Source organism: Vigna unguiculata, chromosome 2 (assembly GCF_037176805.1).
Source record: "Vigna unguiculata cultivar grain cowpea cultivar isolate G323 ecotype 2 chromosome 2, ASM3717680v1, whole genome shotgun sequence".
NCBI classification, from domain to species: Eukaryota; Viridiplantae; Streptophyta; class Magnoliopsida; order Fabales; family Fabaceae; genus Vigna; species Vigna unguiculata.
In genome coordinates this window covers 21,770,576-21,785,486 of record NC_140793.1, presented here as the reverse complement: position 1 = coordinate 21,785,486, position 14,911 = coordinate 21,770,576, and the positions used below count along the sequence as shown (strand labels likewise).

At 34.3% G+C, this 14,911-nt stretch overlaps 1 long non-coding RNA gene across 1 annotated transcript; it reads right to left on the bottom strand.

Annotated features, from left to right (window-relative positions):
• Window positions 1–6,415: 6,415 nt before the first annotated feature.
• LOC114173457 (uncharacterized) lies at window positions 6,416–14,911 on the bottom strand. The gene is made up of 3 exons (XR_003602506.2): window positions 14,629–14,911; window positions 7,525–10,182; window positions 6,416–6,940 (listed from the first exon to the last, which is right to left on the bottom strand). It is a non-coding gene; the product is annotated as an uncharacterized LOC114173457 (long non-coding RNA).

Sequence of the window (14,911 nt, the reverse complement as noted above, 5' to 3'; positions counted from 1 at the left end):
AAACCAAAATTCAGTTAATCTCCAAAGTCAATATCAGTTACTCTAGTTTTTCATAACAAAAACAGATTCATTAAACATTCTTTATAAATTATCACAATGTGATAAAAAATTGGGAAAGAACAGAGAAATAGAAAGAGATGTTTTTGTGGAGAAGAGAAGGTGGCAAGAGGATTTGGGAATCTGTAAAAGAAAATGGGGACATTGCAGATTGAGAAAGAACATAGAAGTAGAAAGGGATATACTTCCACGGAGAAAGAAAAGACCAAAGCAGAAGGATCTTGGAAATTTGTACACAAGAGGTTAATATATATGTCTATTAATAATTTAATATGAAAAATGATACTGTGACATCCATTTTTTGATAACTTCTCTCACGTCTTACGTGGTTGTTGCCAAGTGTAATTTATTTTAATTTATTTTTTAATTTCCACGCTAGAAGGAGGTAGAAAGGGTTGGAATGAAATATTTGTTCGAACAAAGCGGGAGGCAGAAACCAAACATGTCTTGAAGAGTCTTCGTCGTCTCCAACTTCTCTACTTCTTCAACCTTATCGTCTTCAACCCTTTTTGTTCATCTTGAACTTCTTTTTTTGTTGAATACAATGTTGTTGTTGAAATCGTTCTTGTTCATCTTGAAACATATTATCTTGGAACCCCTATTCTTGAAACCCATGTTTGTGTTGAAGCCCCTATTGTAGAAAGTCGTCTTCATCTTCCAACCTCTGATGTTGAAATCTTGTTAAAATGTGATTGTGTTTCAATTCACTGTAAGGTTGGAAATCCCTAATTTATAATTTTTACTCTATTTGCAATGGGGTTTGTCATCCTCGCGTTATTTGTGCAGTTATTTGAAATTATTAGCAGTTTTTGTCATTGGTAGCATAAGAGTGGTATTCGTTGATTGGTAAGCACTTTGTCTTTATGTTTTGGCTGCAATGGTTTTCCATATTCATTGGTCATTGTTTTAGTCCTTCAATTAAAATGACATGAATTACGATAGATATCTATTATTAACAGTAGTGTTGCTAACTGATATATAAATAAGTGGTAGCCCATGTTATTCATTTTGCATTTTCATGAAACCTTTTACCAAACCTCATTAAGTGTTAACTATAATGTTTTAAACTATTCATGATGTTACCTTCATTTATAAACATCTTCAATTAACTTAACACAAGAGACTAAAGCATTCCATTCTTATAACTATGTACATACTCCTGAGTAAATAAGTGCAAACCCAGGTTAAAGGATTTGCACATCAACTTCTCAAGGAAAGAAAAGTTGACAAAATATCATTTTGAGAAGTTGGGTTGATGAGTAGTGTCTTCAACTTCATTTTTTTGGTGTGGTGGGGTAGGTTTTAGTTGAAGTTGGTTCAGTGGCAGTGGTTCAGGTTAATGTTTTTTAATTTTAATTTATTTGATTATGTTTTGATTTTGACATTTATTAAGTATGGTTTTATGTCCACAGCTTTGGGCTACAAGGCGTCTTTTGTTAGGAAGCATTAATGGTGGCATAGTTTTCCCCAAATTTTTGTCTTGGCCAGTGATAAGATGAAGGGAGACAATAATAGAAAGTTCTTCAAACACAACAAGGTGTGTAATGTTTTTTTACAATAGTATGAGTTTAGTTAAATATATTGTAACATTGCTGATATGTGATTAATTCATTAACTTGTTAAATTAAAACACATTGATGAAGAAAATGAATCCTTTGTTATTATTATGTGTTTACTTAAGAGTTATTAACAGCGAACTCATGGTGTATGATTTGCACATTAGATATTCATGTTAGTTATAGTTGATCAGGGATGATTTTGATTGGTTGGCTTATGTAGTAAATTGTAAATCCTCATATGTGTTTACTTAAGAGTTAATAACTAGGAACTCATGGTCTATCATTTGCATATTGGTTACCCATGTTAATTACACCATGGTTAGATTCCAATTAGACATTAGTCACATCATTTAAGTTCTTTATGAAATTCACAATATCATTCGCAAAAATTACACGGTATGTAGGTTTAGTTGAGGATGGTGACATAAAAAATGTGACTCCATTATATATCAACGAATATCTTAAAAGACTGCCTTTTATGGCTCGTGTTGTAAAGGAGTATAACCCAACTGGGTTGGGTGCTTTGTGTATCACTATGGAGGTAAAATTTATAACCTTTGCGGGTGTAAAAGATTGTGTTAAAAATACCTTATTATATATCCTTCAATTTAGTAATATTCATTTCAGGACCCCTCAGATACATCCCAGGCCAGCATCCACAACAAAGTAGTTTTAGATCCTGAATTTGGTTCACATATTAGTGTTGGCTCTGTGATATTACTGAAAGATGTTGACACTTTTATGTCCAATCCACACAATTGCTTACATTAAAGAATATTGTAAAGGTATGACATTAGTTGAAGGTCATCTTTATATATTGTGTTTGAAGTCATTTTTGAACTTTAATATATGTCATCAAATTTGTAGGTCTTCAAACATGACATAAATACTCTCATTGACAAAGAAGTTCAAGCTTCCCTTCCTGTTGTCTGACTAAAGCCAGGTGATAAGGGTAGTGTGAACACTAATGTGGAGGCAAATGTGGAGACCAATGTGGAAACATATTTGAATGCCAATGTGGACTGAAATGTGGACCCAAATCTCCACATCAACGAGGATATCATTGTAGAGATCGTTGAGGACAGTGACGAAACTTGGATGAAAAGTTCAAAGGTGTCAAATTATATTTTTATATATAAATTATTATTTTTAATTAAAAAATATATTCATTTATTTTTCATTTCTTCCACACAAAAAAGCACACATAATAATAAAATCCAAAAAAAAATGACTATCATTCATTATCATATCATAAAATAACCATAAAAAGCTATCATTAAATGTCAAAGATTACTTTTAGTCAAAGTACTCCTCTCCATTCTTCAAATGACTTGAAATCTTCAATAATTGTTAAAGAATTTTCAAATTCATTATATGTAATTCTATGAACTTTAGAGAGTTATTTTTCCTTTTCTTCAAATTTTGAACTCTGTGAAATTTCTCAAGTTTAGTTGATGTAGATGCATTTTTCATCTTCATCGCAAATCTCCTTGAAAAAAAAACAAAGGTAGAAAATGAACTTACTTAAAAGAAAAAATTGTTCGGTCCAAAATGGTCCTTAAATCGTCAAATTTAATGTGGTGGAACTTGATTTTGAAAATAATAAAAGATTGAGGTTGAAAATTGAGTTAGAAAGGAGAAGTGATAAAGAGATAGAGGTATGGAAAGGAGAGAAACCAAAAAAAGAAGAAAAAGGAAGTATAGAAGGGGAAAACTTTGTTTTCAAGTTAAAAAAACATTTTAAAACTAAATATATATATATATATATATATATATATATATATATATATATATAATTGTTAGATATATTACATTTTATGTTAATTAGGGAAATGTAGCGTCTATTATTTATTAGAAAAACATAGACATTTTTTATATTGGTAGATATTGTTGATATTTTTTATAACAATATTTTTTATTTACCATATTTATGTTTGATCAATGAAGTACGCGAAAATAATAAGTCTTCTAGCCCTAGCATTTCAATCACATAAATGAAGTGTACCACATTAACAAACCTCAATTCAAAAATAACATGTATATGATATTAGTCTGTAGTGTCATATAACTTGTACAAAACATAAACGACACATCCAATGACTTCTTATAAGCCAAGCTCACACAAAGCCACAAGGTTTGACTCACGTTCCAAAGATACTAGGGCATTATCAACCTCTTATAAATAAACTCTAACACAACCACTGTAATATACCTATCAACACGACCAAATCAATATCAACAACACCACCCACGACTACAACCAAAATTCGCTCCATTACATCAAAAAATGAAGTTAAAGACATTACTCATCAACCCAACTTCTCAAAATGATATTTGCTCAACTTTTCTTTCCTTGGGAAGTTGATGTGCAAATCCTTTAACCTGAGTTTACACTTATTTACTCAAGAGTACGCAAATAGTTATGGGAATGAAAAGATTTAGTCCCTTGTGTTAAGTTAATTGAAGATGTTCATAAATGAAGATAATATCATGAATAGCTTAAAAGATTACAATCAACACTTATAGAGGTTTGGTAAGAGATTTCATGAAAGTGCAAAACGAATAACATAGGTTAGCACGTATTTATATATTTGTTAGCAACTATTGTTGACAATGGATTTCTAAAGTAATTCATGTCATTTCAATTGAAGGAGTAAAACAATCATCAATGAACAGGGAAAACCTTTACATCCAAAACGTAAAGACAAAGTGTTTACCAATCAACGAATACCACTTTTATGCTACCAACGTTGAAAACTGCTAACAATTTCAAATAACTATACAAATAATGCAAGGATCACAAACCCCATTGCAAACAAAGCAAAAATTATAAATTAGGGTCAGGGATTTCCAACCTTACGGCAAATTCAAACACGATCACGATTTAACAAGGTTTCAACACTAGAGGTTTGAAGATAAAGACAACTTTCAACAACATGGGCTTCAACAATAATAGGGGTTTCAAGAAGAGGGTTTCCAAGAAAACGGGTTGCAAGAACAACAAAAACAATTTCAACAACATTATTGTATTCAACAACAAAAAGGGGTTCAAGACGAACAAGAAGCTTGAAGACAGTGAGGTTGAAGAAGAAGAGGAGTTGAAGACAATGAAGACAATTCAAGACGTGTTTCGTTTCTACCTCTCGCTATGTTCGAACAAATATTTCATTCAAACTAGGGATGGCAACGGGTCGGGTTGGGCACAGATAGTACCTACCCGCAACCCGACCCACAAAAAAAAAATCCGCCCGCTACCCGCCCGTTTACTCACCGGGTATCCGCTTAAAAAATACCCACGAATATTTTTAAAACCCGCGGGTACCCGTGGATACCCGATACCCACAAATATTTAAAAAAATATAAATTTTTTAAATTTTTTAATATAAAATTATAAAAATAAAATATGAATTAAATTAATTTTTAATTATAATGAAATTTGACATAATAAAATATACTGTTAATTTTAATTTTAATTAAATTTAACTTAATAAAATATAAATTAAATTTTAATTTTAATTTTTTGCAGGTAACGGGTACTCGTGGGTACGGATTGCATGATACCCGTACCCGACCCATTTATAAGCGGGTATTAAAATACCCGCTACCCGTTACTCGCGGGTAATAAATACCAGTAACTATCCATCGTGGATTTTATCCGCGGATATCCACGGGTGCGAGTATTTTTGTCATCCCTAATTCCAACCCTTTATGCCTCATTCCAATGTGGGGATTCAAAAGAAAAAAAATTATACTAGCAACAACCATGGTTATAAAACTTGCGAGTTAACTCATTAACTTTTCCGAGTTTATGTTTCCACTCACCCTTGGCGAGTTGATCCGGAAGCAAACTTGCTTTTGGAGCAAACTCGGTAGACTCGTTGTGAACTCAGTGAACTCGCGAGTTTGCAGCTGAGTTTGCAAGTCCAAAGGGTTTTTTTCTTTCAATCCAAGACAACCTAGTTTCTACTTGTGTTTGGATTCGTCTCCGTGTTCTTAGTGATCACAAGTTGCTCGTCGTCGGTGCATTATCGTTGGTGGTTGCTTTCACAGTCGTGGGATTCAATGATTGAAGATGTGAGAAAGATCATATACCAACATGAAAGAAAGGCACAAGTTGAACATTCATCTTTTTTTTAGGCCGTAAACTCTATTAATTGATCGTTGGATTAAGAGTAGCACATCTCTTCATTGTTTGGCTCATTCTTTAAATCCAAGGTAATTATATTATTAAATTATTTTATTACTATATTTTTTTGTATACATCTTATTTACAATATATAATATTATGTAATGTTAATTTGTGCTTATGTTTTTTTAATATTGTAGATATTAGTGATAAATGGTTAAGTGAAGATTCATAGAGTCGTGCCCACATCAAGATGTGGAACTAACTCATGAAAGGAAGAAATGTTTTATGAGGTACTTTGATGATGTGGATGTAAGGAGACAAGCAAATATAAAGTTTGCAAACTTTTCAGATGAAAGAGAAGATTGTGCAGATGCCGACTCTGTAAGGGATAGAAGTAAAATGGGTGCAAAATCATGCTGAATTGTTCATGGATCTTAGGCACCAACACTTGAAAAGATAGCTCTTAAGCTACTTGGACAACTTTTTTCTTCTTCTTGTTGTGAAAGGAATTGGAGTACCTACTCTTTTATACATTCTATGAAAAGAAATAAGATGACACCTAAAAGGGCGGAAGATTTAGTATTTGTCTATAGTAATCTTTGTCTTCTCTCAAAAAACTCCTCAAAGTACAAAAAAGAGGAAAATAAATTGAGATATTGGAGGAGATGACTTTTCATTGGAAGACAGTGAAATTCTTTAGATTGCTAGCCCATCTCTTGATGAACCAGAATTAGAAGAAGTATTTTTCAATGAAGATGAACAAATATGAGTTAAACATTATGGTTTACAAACGTTTTTCTTTTGCTGGACTTTTTATTTTTAAATTCATAAAACTAATATTAAACAACCAAAGTTAAATCTAACTAAGACTAATAACTAAACCAAACATCATATCTAATTAAACAAACTAAACAAGTTAACTAAGCAAGTAAATCACGGAATGCATGATCTGGTCAATCTTTCAGCCTCTATCCAGTGTTCCTCAGCTCCAGCAAGTGTATTTGAATGTTCCTTGAAGTTCCCCAAAGTTGGCACAAAGATAGGAGATGAAATGCAAAAAGTCAACCCAAAGTCAACTTTACAGGATTCTTGGCTAATAAGCTGTCACAGCAGCTTCAAAGTTGTTGTTTTCCTTTGCCTTTGCTATTGATTAGCTCTAAAACGACTCCATTTAGTTGCCTTGGTTTATTATTTTCTGCACCAAATCAAGTTATACAAGTTAGCTCTTCAAAAGCAAAGAAAACACCTAAACTAAGTTAGCAACTAGCCTATTTTTGACTAAAATCTGAAACAGTTTTTACAACTAGATTTTAATTAGTCTAAACTATATTTATTTACTAACTATAATTATAATTAAATAAAACTAGTACTAACAGAAATGCCATGTACTAAACTAATGAAAGATCTCAAGACAACTAAAATTGATGCATTTATCACAACAAGATTTTTTGTTCTTGCTAACTAAAACTAGAATCCCAACCTTAAAATGCAAAGCTAAGCTTCTGAAAACTAAAGACAAACTAAACACTTCTAAACACATGCTTTAAACTACTCTATTAATACTAATTCTAAAATAAAAGAGAATATAGTAAAATTAGAGAATCTACTCTAATATAATGTAATTAACTAAAAATAATTCCTGAGAAAGACAGAATTAACTACTGAAAACATGACAGAATATGTACTTAACACACCCCCCACTTAGTCCATTTGGACTCCTGCCAAAAACAAAAACAGAAAACACCACCAACCAACCAATCACAATACACTTTCTCTTACCAATCTGCATAATCCAGCTGCATCAATCCTAGCTCAATTCTGCCAAATGACCATTAACTCTCCAAATTCAAGCTTCATGAAATCCAGCAAGCCAGAAACATGTTAATCCAACCCAAATCAAGTATTGAACAATCAAGAGAATAGCAGATCAGATTTAACCTCACAAAGAAGGTGTTTGCTCTCACATCTCAAAGTGTATAGACTTGTATTTATCACTCGGCACTACATGTAAAAGCCCAATCTCATGAATTTGAAAAGCTTCTAATCAGCATCACTCGATCCAAGGCACACTCCAAATCGATAGGTCTTTATTTTGGCTGGTAACGTGGTCAAGTTTATGGGTAGGATTCAGAAGAGGATTCAAGGCTATGAGCTTGTGAGCATGAGAAAAAAGCAATCTGACAGCATGGAGTTTTGAGTGCAGGTCAGAACCATAATTCTGTCATCACATTCTTTTATTTCAGCTTTGTATCAACACCTTTTCTTTCTTCCTTCTCTTTTATTTTGATTCAGACCCCCTCTCTTTTCTTATTTTCTTTTTCAGCCAATTCAGACTTGTTTCATCACTTATTCCATCACTTGTTTCAGCACTTATCCAATCTGTTTTCCTCTATTTTTTCGAACCAGATTTCCCACCCCCACACTTGGAATTCACACTGAACATTGACCTTCTTATGCCCACAAGCTAGGCAAATCATGGTTTTTTTTTTTTCAGGTCTCATGGCTTGTAACAGAGGTGATTCATCAAGAAAGGTCAAGTTACTATTTTAGATCATGTTTAGAGTGCATCCAAGGTCAAGCAAACCAAAGAGAATCAATGCAAATCCCGAAATATAACTCTACGTACATGCAATCACACAACATGAAGAAATAAGGCTCAAAAGCTCTCAAAAGTTAATGTTGTTAAGACTCAAATGCTACATCTCTATCATGCAAAAACTACTCGATTTAATTGAATTAATATGTAAAAACTTACTAAAGATCATCCACTCAAATCTAGAATCTAATGACACTTGGCAATCTAAACTTGAATTAATCACCACTCATCATTATGCAAAGATGTAACAAACACTCTAAAAATGTACTTGCTTCCCAAAACTAAACTTTAAAACAAAATTTCACTATCTAGAACCAAGACAATTCTCTAAAAGGACTCTAAAAAGCTAAAAAAATTAAATTGCACTAAAACAGTATAGAAAAGTGTATGGAAACTCTCTAGACAAGCTTAAAATGGTAAAAAGAAACTCAAAAATTGACTATCTAGAATCTATATCACAAACTAAACAATGCTAGAACAGACTAAAATTTTAAAACTGTATCCAACTACCAAATGGAAATGTTATGCAACTACCTAGACACATTCTAAATGATAATTGAAGGTTAAAAACTAAGCTAAAAGTCCAAAGCATGAAGAACTATGAAAACTAATATGCACAGCCATAAAATGCACTAAAACAGTAAACTGGTCCTATCCTATACTATAATGACTCAAATTGAATGTTTAAGCTATCTATACCTAAAATTCTCTATCTAAGCAAGTTCTAAAAAAAACAAAAGGCTATTAAAAAATATGATAGCTACTGAAAACAGCAGAAGGATCAAGAATTAACTATGAAAACCTAAAGAAAAACTAAACTAATTGGTAAAACAGAAAACGTGTCAAAATTTTATACTTGTTAGATATTGTTTAGATATTGTTTGATATTATTAAGATATTGTTAGATATTGTTAATCAAAATATCAAACAATATCTTCTATTTACTCTATTTATTTTCAGTTACTCTTTTTAATTGTAATCTCTCTGTTATAAATAGATTATCTTATGTGTGCCAAGTTAGAGCCTATCCTAGCGAACTTTCTTGGACATTCTGTTTCACCTGATATCGAGCTGCTAACGGACCATCCTATAATTTCTTGTCCTACGCACGAGATGAATATACCTCGGCGTGAGGGGGTGTGTTGGAAGTCCCACATCGACTAGAGGTAAAGCTAATTCACAATATATAAGTGAAGTTCAAACCTCACCTTATAAACCGGTTTTGTGGGGTTGAGTTAGGCTTAAACTTCACTTCTAATACTTTTTTTATTAAAACAGTAAGAATACCTATGTGATAAAATGTCAAATCATCAAGGCTAACTATTATACCAACTATTTATTTTAGAAAAACAAAAAATTCACAGTTGACTATGCTACTACCTATAATACTGCAACAACACATAAGTTAAAATGAAGAAAAAATTCTAACTAGTAAACTAAATTCAAGCTAGCTATACAAACGGAAATCAGCAAGATAAAACTACAATTAAACTGAAGTACCTATGTTCTAAAAAGAAACGCCATAACACAATTAAACTAACTAAATCTACCTCAAACAGAATTTAAAATAGAACAGAATTAAGAACCAGAATGTAGAACAACTTCAAACTAATGCGATCAAAAAGAGCAACTACAGCTACCTGCAATACAGAAAAATCAGAACAACTAAACAAAGAGAAAATATTAGTGAAGTTAGTTAAGAAAACTGGAAAAAAAATTTAAAATTTCTTGACCTCCCCCCACAGTTAAAGTGCATATTGTCCTCAATGTGGCAAGGAAGTCCAGATTATTGGTTTTCATTTGTTATCTACAATGATTGGATCAGTAAAATTGATTCCATACTGTAAAAAAAAAAAAAAAAAAAAAAACCAAAATTAACATAGAAACTAAAATCACGACTCACTTCTAGTCATAGAAGTCCAAAATGTAAAAGCTATTAAACATTAGTAACAAGCTTATTTATGCGTATACACAATGGAAGATTTTTATTGACTCATAACTTCTTTTTCCTCCTCGCAGCCTGAGTAATGATACTACTCTGAATAAAATATTTTTCTCTTCAAACCATTCCACTCAGTTATTGGAGCTGGCTGGGAGAATAGCCAAATTTTTGCAGCATCTTGCAACAAGAAAGGGAAAGCCTTCATGCGAATGACATCTTCAGCCACTCCTGCTGGTTTCATTGTAGAACACACCACCATAAACTCCATCAAGTGCTGATGCGGATCTTCCCCACTCATCCCATGGAATTTAGGAAGTGCTTGCAATAATACCGATTTCAACTCATAGTTATTTTCTCCTTAAGGAAATTGAACACACAAATTCTTATATCCCAAATCTTCAATAGCCAGCTCCTTAAGAGACCTTCCTGGTTGTGTTCCCATTCTTCCCTCTTCACAACCTTGAAATTGATTCGATGTTTGCTTCACTCCTTTTTGCTGAACAACCTTCTCCTTCTTCTTATGATTCTTTCTCAAAGATCTTTCTAACTCAAGATCAAGAGTGTTCAACGATTCAGACTTGGACCTTGTTCTCATGCACCTCTGCCTGAACTCAACCAGGAGAGATTTCCACAAGAACATTTATCAATTGAAATTTGAAATTCAAAAAAGTTCCACAATGGTAACAAAAACTGCAAAACTAGAACTACACTATGACCACCATACTTCAAAATACAAACTCATCATCTAAAACTCGCCATGTCCTCGAAAACGGCGCTATTTGATAAAAGCCTTCTGTCACTTAAAGACATTCGTCAAAACCAATTTCCCTTAAGAATGCAATATAAGACTAACCTTGGTATCAATCCCTGGACACGACCAATTAAAGATGCAAATGATTGTATATGAACTATGGTGGGGAAATTTTAATGCTAAACTACTCTAATCTAATAACTAATCTAAATGCTAAAAATCAATGCATGTATGAACATGATGAATGCATGTATGAACATGATGAATGGATGAATGAAATGTAGACACCTAATGACGCAATTCAATAGGAAAAGATGTAGAAAATGAATGAAATGATTAAGAACTTCTAAAACATTTTTCTATAGCTTAATTGTTGAAAAACAAGTCTCTCTGGATAAACACTCTTTGTATTCAGATTTGTTGTGTTTTGAAATGAAGCATTACATGGTCCTTTTATAGGCCACTGGGCATGACTCTTCAACCACATTCATTAAATATAACCACTATCTAACTCACAATTAATGAACTCTGTTGCATGCTTAATCATAGCTAGACCCACTCTCAACCTTTTGCAATCTCCTAGACAATTAATATAGCAACTTCCAACTACCCACATTTAAGTTTACTTAACAAAATCCCCACGTAAACTTAAATGACCGGGTTCTTTGCCAATTCAATGGCCGACTTGTTATCAACTCGGCTTACAGTCCTCTTTTCTTGCTTCAATTCCAATTTGCTTAGAAGGTTTCTAAGCCAAACTGCATGGTAGACACTCCAGGATGCTGCAACATACTCGGCTTCACATGTTGACAATGTTACAATGGGCTGTTTCTTTGAAAGCCAGGTGAACATAGTGCTCCCCATGAAGAATACATATTCAGACGTGCTTTTTCGCACCATCTCCTTTTTCACCAACTCGGCAAGTCCACAAAAATGCAAGTGGCCAAACCGGAAGTGCCACATCATAGCTTCATCCTTCACGTCAAGTTTCAAGCACCTCTCTTGGACTATTTTCAAGTCCAACTTGTACATCATGTTCTTCTTCATCTCTACTCGGGCAATCAATCGATTTGACTTGTCTTTTAAGTATAGTACTCGGTCTTTCATCATAACCAAGTAGCCTTTCTCCATCAGTTGGCCCATACTCAATATGTTGCTCTTGAGATCGAGTACAAAGTACACGTCTCTGATTTCTCCAACTCGGTTGTTCTTTTGTAGGTACTAGATTGTACCCCGGCCTTTTACTGCCACCTTTGATGCATCTCCAAATGATACGTGTCCAGCGTCAACTTTGGTGAGCTGCTTAAAAAGATTCTCGTCCCTGCACATGTGGTTACTTGCTCCTGTATCAAGGTACCAAACTAAGTTGTCAGAACAACTCGGACTTAGTTCGGAACCTGATCTCCTGGACATCATTAATACTCCTTCTTCCTCAGCATCCTCAAAAAGGAAGTTCGTTTCCTTCTTGCTTTCAGATTGGCAGTCCTTCGCAAAATGTCCAACCTTCCTACAATTGTAACATTTAACTCATGAGTAACCGTCTTTGGCAAAATGACCGTACTTATCACATTTGAAGCATTCAACTCCTGAGTTGTTCGACTGACCTCCTCGGCCTCTACCACCACCACCTCCACCTTGTCCTCGGCCACGCCAGTTTTGTTGGTCGACCTGTTCTTGACCTCTTCCATATCCTCCTCTGCCTTTACCACCTTGGCCTCGAGTGTTCTAAGTATAAGGAACCTTCTTCTTCCTAATGGTTGCCTTTGCTTGGAGTGCTTGATCAAGGGACTCCTCCTTCTTCTTCCTTCTCCGCTGCTCATGCGCTTCAAGCGACTCGGCAAGCTCTTCCACCGAGAGCACTGTCAAGTCCTTGGATTTCTCTATTGCGCAAACTATATTCTCGAAGTCGTCGGTTAACGACCTCAAGATTTTCTCCACCACTCGACAAGCGAGCAGTGTCTCTCTATTTCTACCGAGCTGATTCACTACGGTCTCAACTCGGAAGACGTACTCAGCAACCCTTTCATCTTCCTTCATCCTCATCCTTTCAAGTTCGCCTTTGAGAGTTTGAAGCCGAACTTGCTTCACACGGTTATCCCCTTTGTATGCCTTCTCCAGAATATCCCACGCTTCTTTTGAAAACATAGCATTTGCTATCTTCTCAAAGCCAGACTCATCAATAGCTCGATACAGCACGTACAAAGCCGTTTTGTCCTTTGCTCGTGTTGCTTTTAACGTAGCAAGTTGGGCTATCGTCATTTCTCCAACGTCCTCTAGTTCTTGGTGCCCATTTTCGACCACCTCCCATACTTCTTGGGAACCAAGGAGAGCCTTCATCTACAGGCTCCAGTTATCATAGCTGACGCCTTTTGATAACTTCGGTAGGGGCATGCTGTTAGCTAAGCTGGCCATCTTGATCAAACTCTGTAACTCACTCAAACACTCAGGCTCTCAAGCTCTGATGCCAATTTGTTGACAAACAAGTCTCTCTGGATAAACACTCTTTGTATTCAGATTTGTCGTGTTTTGAAATGAAGCACTACATGGTCCTTTTATAGGCCTCTGGGCATGACCCTTCAACCACATTCATTAAATATAACCACTACCTAACTCACAATTAATGAACTCTATTGCATGATTAGTCATAGCTAGACCCACTCTCAACCTTTTGCAGTCTCCTAGACAATTAATATAGCAACTTCCAATTACCCATATTTAAGTTTACCTAACATTAACACGACCTAAAGAAATGTACAGAATCAACTAAAACAAGAAAAATCAGAAATTAAAACCAATGGCATGTTCATGTGTAGACACAGGGCATGGTCGAATTTCACACTGGAGTGATGGAATGGATGAAAAAACGATGCAAAACAGTTTGATTTAACTCGATTAAACATAGGAATTGGAACGAATCAATTTAACGCACTACGCATAAAGATCTCAAAATTAGAACCCTAACTACATGAACATTGATGGAGATAAACTCACATTCGATTTTCTGTTTCTGTAATGTTTTAAAATGAATTACCAATGTAGAATGATGTGAAATGACCAAAATAAAGATTACGAAACTTAAAGGAACACAATCATAAGCTTATAACACAAATTCGAAAATTGTGAGACAAACAATAACGGAATTAACTACCTCAGCCTCTGATTCACTGATTTTGGTTCGAAATGCAGAATTTAGGTTGAAACAAGTTGTGAATGACTTCTATAACCAAACGGAATCCATACAAACACTCAAACATCAAGATTTACACGAATTGAACAATTACACACTGATCACCAATGAAGAACTCTTAACTCTGCCTTCTTCTCAATATTTTTTCCGATTAATTACGTTCATACCGAAACTGCGATGAATTGTGGTCTTTTGGACACACGAGATCAAAGGCATGAATCAATAACCTCGATCTAGCAGGTTAGGAAGAAATCTTGATAAAAAACACAGAATTAAGAAGTGCTTGTATTGGAAAAACATAGAACAATAAGAACACATGATGAATTTACTAGAAATCGAAAACAGAACAAGAATTTGATGGACTAAATGGTGGAAAACGTAATTGCTAGAACAATAAAACGTAATACCACAAGTACAACACAAAGGTTGAAGTTCTTGAGCCGTCCTCTCACCAAAGCTCTTGATCTCCAAGTTAAAAGTGAAGAAAAACCGTGAGAGAAGATGAGCGAAAATGAGAGAATATGGAGAGTGATTTCTGACCAGTGGAAGTGTGATCTCTCCCTGCTGAGTGATTTTTTCTATCCTATATACACTAAATCTCATCTCCTAACTACAGCTCATTAACTAACTCAATTCCTAAGCGGAAAAACTACTTAAAACTCCCTAAACTAAGGCTAAATTAGACTATCA